This window comes from Choloepus didactylus, chromosome 15, assembly GCF_015220235.1.
Source record: "Choloepus didactylus isolate mChoDid1 chromosome 15, mChoDid1.pri, whole genome shotgun sequence".
NCBI lineage: Eukaryota > Metazoa > Chordata > Mammalia > Pilosa > Megalonychidae > Choloepus > Choloepus didactylus.
The window spans coordinates 36,895,640-36,904,354 of NC_051321.1; the positions used below are offsets into that span (position 1 = coordinate 36,895,640).

Consider the following 8,715-nt stretch of genomic DNA (forward strand, 5'->3'; position numbering starts at 1 on the left):
AGATGAGATCATACTAGATTACAGTGGGTCCTAAATCCAGTGAGAATTTCCTTCTAAGAGACAGAAAAGGATACACTGAGAGACAGAGGGAAAGCCATGTAAAGACTGAAACAGAGCATGCAGCTATGCAGCTACCAGAAGCTAGAAGAGGGAAGGAAGGATTCTCCCTAGAGCCTTAGGAGGGACCATAGGCCCATACCTTGATATGGGAGCTCTCTGTTCTATCTTCTCAATTTTTCTGTAAATTTAAAACTGTTATACATAATAAAATCTATTTTTTTTAATTTCATGAAAGACCTCTTTTTTTTTTAATATTCATTTTTATTGAGATATATTCACATACCATGTAGTCATACAAAGTGTACATTCAGTTGTTCACAGTACCATTATATAGTTGTGCGTTCATCACCAAAATTAATTTTTGAACATTTTCATTACCACACACACACAAATAATAAGAATAAAAATTAAAGTGAAAAAGAACAATTAAAGTAAAAAAGAACACTGGATGCCTTTATTTTATTTTATTTTATTTTTTTGCCCCCATTTTTCTACTCATTCATCCATACACTGGACAAAGGGGAGCGTGATCCACATGGCTTTCTCATCACATTGTCACCCCTCATAAGCTACATTTTTATACAATCGTCTTCAAGATGCATGGGTTCTGAGTTGTAGTTTAATAGTTTCAGGTATTTACTGCTAGCTATTCCAATTCATTGGAACCTAAAAAGGGTTGTCTATATTGTGCGTAAGAGTGCCCACCAGAGTGACCTCTCGGCTCCTTTTGGAATCTCTCTGCCACTGAAACTTACTTCATTTCCTTTTACTTCCCCCTTTTGGTCAAGAAGATGTTCTCCATCCCACGATTCCAGGTCTAGATTCCTACCCGGGAGTCATATTCCATGTTGCCAGGGAGATTCACTCCCCTGGGTGTCAAATCCCACGTAGCGGGGAGGGCAGTGATTTCACCTGCCAAGTTGGCTTAGCTAGAGAGAAAGGGAAAGGCCTCTTTTTTTTTTTTTTTTTTTTTTAAGATTTATAACTGATTTATTATAATCTGCAAAACTATTTGACCTCCTTTAGCAAATATGAACTTTTAGCTGAGTTCCTTGACAATAAAACTAATAAGCAAATAGCATAAACAAAGCAGAAGACAGCCCCTACCCCTTCCATCCAAGCACTTGGCCTTATGGAGACTTAAGCAAATCACTTTACCTTTGTGGGTTTCAGTTTTCCTCTTTCATAAGGGTGGAATTTGTTACTCTCCCAGGAGTCCATGAAGTTAGGAAATTCTGATGTTAAAGGGAGTTGCTCTAGAACATTGGCCTCATTTCATAGTAGCTTGTCATTGCAAAGCCTTCTAGTGATGTATTAAAACCTAGTGCTGTTAACTTCTTTAAACTTCTTGGGGGGGTAATTAAAAGAAAACAATTTTAACTTTTGAGGCAACTTATTCCACTTCTTAAGCTTTAATTATTAGAAGACATTCTTCAAAACCTTTACTGACCTATTATATAAGACCAAAAATATTTAAAAGGAATATGAGGTTTGCAAAATTAAATTTCCCATTCATTTAGTCAAATTTGAAGGCCCTTCAAAGCCTGTTTTTGGCAGCACTAGGATAGAATTGAGAGTAGAACTGGCCTATATTCTAAATAGTGAAAAAGCAATTTGCCATAATATTCTGTTCTTTGAACAACCTCATAAGAGTGGGTGTTACAGAGCAAGTGTGTCTTACTTTGCAAAGGAGAGAATAAAAAAATTCCTTAACTGTTTTAGAAAGACACCACAATCACTGATGTACTTTCACTCTAGAAAGGCCATTTCTACTTCTCACTTTTAGAAATTCATCCTTGTTTCTAAGATTTCCATTTAAGTATTTTTGTGAGTAACATTTGCTAAGGAAACTGAAGAACAGACCAGGAAATGTTAAAATTCTAATCATGACCACCCAGTTATTTAACAAATCTCTTACTCCATCAATCACCTTTCTTATCTGCTAAATGTAACATTAATGGATATGTCCTACCTAGCTCTAGCTTCATTTGGGAAGATCAGATAAGGGAACATATGAGAGCAGCTTCAGAACAAAAGAGTAATTCTATGTAATTATTACTCATGCATTTCTATTTCCAAAACAAACAGTCAAAATAACCTGATTACATAAAGAAATAGACAGTCATCCAGAATACGTTGGCAAGAATCATTTTCTTTCTTGCTGAAGAGCAGGAAAGATTTGTATGTTATTTACCTACATACTTCCTCCAGGTTCTCATATTTGCTGTTTATTCATCAAGAGAGGGTGGTATCTGAAACTTCCTTTTTCCTACAGTAACTGAGAGAGCAGCTTGTCTGTTCTGGCTCTGCCTCTTTTATCTGTATGTGTGTATGTATTTGTGTATATATTAAACTTTTACCCTAAAGTGTCAGCACAGTATATAGCTGGCTTAGAGAGATGCTATATTAACCACTTGGAAAGTATCACATTTGGCACTTTAACTTATATACTTAAGCTAAGACAATATTCATTATCTTAGTATCTGAGCTCATAAAGCTTCACTGTGTCCATTTTGATTCTCCTTTCTTAAGTGAAAACCTGAATACCGTTTAACTTCTTAAGACTGCCATGTGTTTTGCTGACCAAAATTTTCACCTTTCCTTGTCTTCTTTTAACCTGCTATCATTAGAAAGTTAAGGGGTATTTTCTTTCAATAGCGTAGTTGGAACAAGTAGTTTCTGTTTTCCTATGGTATTGCTAAAAGTTGCTATTATAAATTTTTATCCACCAGTAATTTAAAATATTGCTGGATTATACTGTTTCAGACTAGTTTATTTAGGGGTTCCATTTTCACTCTTCAATAGATTTTATATATTTCTCATATGCTTCTTCACTCATTAGTTCATCAAGTTCTGAAGGATTACTCAGTGTCATCTTGATCAGCCAACCATCTTCATAACAAGATTTGTTGACAAGTCCTGGATTCTCTGCAAGAGCTTCATTAATTTCTGTTACTTCTCCTGACAGAGGAGAATAAAGTTCACTAGCAGCTTTCACACTTTACAAAGCACCAAACTCCTCGTTTGTTCAATTTTGTCCCAACCTCGGGAAGACTACAGTAAACAACATCTCCCAAAGCTTCCTGTGCAAAATTGCTGATTCCCACTGTTCCAATACCATTTTCTGTTGTTATCCATTTATGTTTGTCTGTGAATTTCCGCACCGAGAGCAGAGCGGGGCCGGTGCGCAGCGTCCGAACGGCGCCAGTCCCCAGCCCCCAGGGCCGCCGCGGGCAGGACGTGGCGGGCGCCGAGGCCGCGCGCAGGCTGCAGACGACGATCCGCATACTCCGTGCCGCGCGCAGCGCCATGTTCCGGAAAGGCCTCTTTTAAGTGCTCCTCTCAGAGAATCTGGGTCCACTCAAAGGGCTAACACGCAACCTGCCAGATAAGATTTATTCTCAATAATAATAAATATTGGCTAATTAATTAGGAGAATGATGTATGTTGTGCATGAGGTTATCCTCAGGATGGTGTCAGGAAGGGCTGAAGGAGATGGTGGCAGTGGGAAGGAAGGAAAAGGGCAATAGGGAGACCTGGTTTAGATAATATACTTGACTGAAAGACTAAAGGTATGTGTGTTCAGAATGACATATAAGCAAAATTTTACTCTCTGGACCAAATGTTTACAGAAATCAATTGCTTCTTTGTATATTAACATGTTTCTAACTATTTTACTAAATCTACTTAATAATTTCAATATTTTTAACTAATTCCTTTTAGTTTTCTAATACTGAAACTATATCATCTGCAAATAAAGTTTTTTGTCTCTTTCTTTTGGATGTTCACTCTTCTTATTTCTATTTCATATCTTCCTGCATTGGTGAGGTTTTCCAAAACAGTATATAATAATAACAATAACAAGAATAACATAATGATGTCATCATTGTTTTGAAAGGAATGCCTCTCTTGTTTCTCTTTTCATTTGATTTGGTTTTGATTAACTGCTTTTCATCATGTCATAGCATTTTTCTCACAGAGTAATTCATCTCTTTTTCTCTGTCAATTTAACTACTACCCATTTTACAAATATCATTTGAAATCCCACTACTCTCACAGTATGTCTACAAAATCATATGTAAATAATACCCACTTAATCTTAATATAGTTCTTTAGAGTTCACAAAGGACTTGCATAGGTAGGTTCTCATTTGATGGTCTTGACAGCCTATGAAGTCGGTATTGTTTGGACTTCCTTTTTATATATAAGAAAACCCAATCTTTGTGGAGTTAAGCAACTAGCACAAGAACATAGAGATAAATTGACTCCAGTTTTACACTTCCAGGAAAATATTTTATATCCTAAGAAATTGTAAGAGTTGAGACAGTCCCAAAGTGCCGCATCCAACTTGTAAAAAAGGTTTTGAAAAGTGTCTTTCAGGCTCAGCCCCAAATTCTGCAGACTCACCAAATAAGGAAATTTGGGGTAAAATGAGGAGATGAAAATCCGTTTTGCCTTGGATTACTGCTGTTCACAGGGCCATCCGTTCATTCTTGTTCTGAAACATAAATATTGAAAAAGATCTCAGCAACCATTTGCAAGATTGGACATTGGTGGCTACCCCATCAGTTATTGACCTTGGGCTGGACCCCTCATGTATCAGATATAGTGGACAGTGGGATGAGGGAGGGACAGTAACAGTACCAGCCTTCCAATCCCAACAGGACTGTAATTGTGCTGACGACAGTCCTTCCAAACTGTAAAGGGCAGAAAGTATTTTAATGTTGTAAAATATGTTTCATCTTCCAGTTAGATTATGAGCTCTTTGAGGTTGTATATCTGTCTTGTTTCCTCACCTATCTAGTTAGCCAAGCATTTATCTCATTACTCAGAAGATTGTTTTAGTAAATATTTGTATACTATTTTTAAATTAAATAACCTTTTTCTTACTACATACCTCCTAAATTTGATCAGAATTGCAGAGTAGAACGAAAGTCCCAAGGAGGAAGGCAGAAAGCTTCAGAGGTTTTAGGGAAGGAGAACAGAGAGGCAAGTGAAAGTTGGTGCGCTCCAGATCAGGGAAGACTGGACCCAGGGTGTGGGCAGTGAGTGGGTGATGAAGAGGAAGGGAACAGTCCAGTCAGGGGAAGCTGTGGACCCCTGCCTCTCACCAGAAAAGCCTCCTGGATCATCTCCCAAAGCTTCAATTACAATCTAGTCCAAGAATTCTTAACCTGTGTTGGGGATGATTAAGGTAGCATGTATAAAATCCACCCTCAGCGATGCCGGAGATATGCAACATGGCCACTAGGGCTGATGCAATAACGGCTTGTTGCCCTCAGCCTTCTTTACGGAAGTGATAGCCGTTCGCGCCTAAGATTCGCGCCTGGAGTGCTAGCTTTACAATCTGCCTTCTACCCCAGCAACAGTAGCTACCAATCCTGTGCTAGCCTTACATCTGCCATCCGCCCTAGCAACAGCAGCCACCAATCCTAGACTGCCACCCGCCCTTGCTAGCCACTTCCCCTTCTCCTAGAGTATATATGCTCTGCCCCTTCAATAAAGATTTGCAGCTTGATCAGAATCTTTGTCTTGCTGTCATTCCTCGTGTCTGTTGTCCCATACCATTCCTCCCTCACAGGACTTGGAGCCTTCCGTTGAACGTCCCGCCGGCCGGGACAAACCTGGGGTCTGTAAACCCCTAGAAAGTCCATAGATAGACTTTGTGGGACCTGGGGAAGGGATTAATGAACTCTCCAAGATTGTATGTATTATTTTGAGCAAATGTGCATTTTGGGGTATAAGGTGCATAGCATTTATCAAATAATCTCTCAGAGATCTATAATAAGGAGGAAGGAAGGGAGGGAGGGGGGAGGGAGGAACCATTAAAAGTATGGGTTAATGCTGATGACACCCATACAGATCTCTTTCCTGAGCTTCACTCTCACATTGAACTGCTTATGGACAGCTCCACTTGCGCAGCCCACAGGCACCTGAAGTTCAGTTATCCAAAATTCAGTACTCTAATTTTTCTTCCAGCCCTGCTGTTGCTCTTCTTTTCCCTGTTTCAGTAAATAATACCACCATCAACAACAGTGGCCCAAACTATAAACCTAAGAATAATCCTTGACAGCAACCTTTCCCTTTTCCTTCTTCTATTACAGCCATTCTCTATATCCTGTTAATGTTACCTTTCTAAATATGTCTCAAGTCTGTCTACTTCTCTTTCTCCTCACTGCCATTGCCTTAGTTTGGGCTGCCATCATCCCTCACCTAGATGACTGTAGAAGCCTCCTTTCTGTTCTAATGTCAGTCTATTCATTTAAGAATACTTCCAGCTGCAAGTAACAGAATACCTAACGTAAATTTGTTATTAAAAGAGTGGGGTCCCCCCTGCCCCCCATAAAACAAGAAATCTACAGGTAGACAGTTCTGGCTTTGTTTCAGCAGTCTATCAGGGCTGGCATCCCTGTATTAATCTTGGCTCTTTTCCTCGGGATGATCTCCTTGTCACAAAATGACTGCCACAGCTCCAGGCATCACCTCTGAAAAGTAGGATGAAGGCAGAAAGGCAGTGCTATGTCTGCTCTTTTCATTAGGAAAGCAAAACTTTCCCCAGGATTTCTTTGGGAGACTTTCCTTTATGTCTCTTTTTGCCAGATGGGTCCCCAACTCCTAATGCCATATCTACCTTCAAGGGAGGCTGAGAAAGTGGAAAACAGGACTGCTTCTATTAACTTACAGTAGGGGACAATTTATGATCCCTGGTCTGTTTTTGTATGTTCCTTGTGCTAAAAATGTGTTTTATGTTTTTCAGGCATTGTTTGAATCAAGAAGAATATGCAGCAGATAACACTTGGCTCCCAAAAGTTAGAGTATTTGCTATTTGACCCTTTACAGACAAACTTTGCTGCCCCTGTCTTAGACCAAATATAATTTTCTTAAATGCAAACCTCATCATGTCACTCCCCAGCTTAAAATCTTACAGGATATACCATTGCTCTTGGGATCTGGTGGATTTTACCCTTACCCTTTACAAGCCTTATCATATTCTGCTTGTTTGTGCTGATTTTACCCAATCTCATTTCCACCTCACACTCCACGATCCAGCCATACTGAAATACTTCATATTGTCTTTTTTTTTTTTACATTTTATTTTGAAATAAATTCAGAGTTATAGAAACAGTTGCAAAAACAATGCAAACCCCATACACAGAACTCCAGCATTCCCTGACCCCCCCCCCGATACCCTGATCCACTAACTTTTAACATGTTGTCACAGTGCTATTTGTTTCCTTGCCTTCCTCTATCCCTCCCTCCCTCACTCTATCCCCCTCTATCATCCATCATCTATTGCTCTGTTTTCTGAACATATGAGAGCTAGCTGCACACATCCTTGAACAAACACTATAATTCACATGTACAATTCCCATGAACAAGAACATTCTTTTATGCAATCCCATTAAGCGCAGTTAAGAAGTACAAGAGATTCAACGATACAAAGCTTACATTCTATATTTCCTTTTCCTTATGTCTCAACTGTGTCCCTTTGAGCCTCCTGTCCTCCATCTTCAGATCCTATCCAGAGTCATCCTTGGCATTCAATTGTCATCTATTTAGACTGTCTTTTTTTTTTTTTCTCAATTGTGGAAACACATATACAGCCTAAATCTTCCCATTCCATCCCCTCTCTAGCATTACATTAGTGGGATTAATCACATTGAGAATGTTGTAATGCTATCACCTTCCCACCATCCATTACTAGAAATTTCCCTTCACTTCAAACAGCAACCCTACACTCATTTCTTAACTCCCCATTGCCCCTTCCCCCATTTCTCTTAACCCATAATCTACTTTTCATTTCTATGGTCATATTCTCTGATAATTTCTTTGTGTTTACTGTGGGGCTTAAAATTAAACTCTTAAATCCATAACAATCTTGTTTTTCTTTGATAACAACTTAATTTCAATAGGACACATAAACTATGTTCCTATACTCCTCCATTCCCCCACCTTTATATAGTTCTTTCAAAAATTACATATTTTACATTGAGTTCAAAACCACTGATTTGTCATTAGAGTTTGTGTATTTTATATCATGTAGGAAGTAAATAGTGGAGTTACAATTCAAAAATTATTGACTTCTATTTGTATTCCATTGTGGTCAGAGATTGTGTTTTGAATATGTTCAATTGTTTTTTTGTTCTTGTTTTTTTAATTTATTGAGGCTTGTTTTATGTCCCACCATATGGTCCATTCTGGAGAAAGATCCGTGATCACTAGAGAAAAATGAGTGTCCTGCTGATTTGGGATGTAAGGTTCTATAGATGTCTGCTAAAATTCTCTATTTCTCTTTCTTCTTTCTTTGTTTCTCTGTCGGTAGAGCTCCTTTAGTATCTGAAGTAGGGCAGGTCTTCTATTGGCAAAATCTCTTAGCATTTGTTTGTCTGTGAAAAATTTAAGCTCTTCCTCAGATTTGAAGGAGAGTTTTGCTGGATAAAGTATTCTTGGTTGGAAATTTTTCTCTCTCAGAGTTTTAAATATGTCATGCCACTGCCTTCTCGCCTCCATGGTGGCTGCTGAGTAGTCACAACTTAGTCTTATGTTGTTTCCTTTGTATGTGGTGAATTGCTTTTCTCGTGCTGCTTTCAGAACTTGCTCCTTCTCTTCAGTATTTGAGAGTCTGATCAGAATACGTCTCGGAGTGGGTTTATT

General features: G+C 38.7%; 1 pseudogene; it reads right to left on the reverse strand.

The window, feature by feature from the left end:
- Positions 1 to 2,815: 2,815 nt before the first annotated feature.
- LOC119510741 lies at positions 2,816 to 3,371 on the reverse strand (annotated as a pseudogene).
- Positions 3,372 to 8,715: the final 5,344 nt, after the last annotated feature.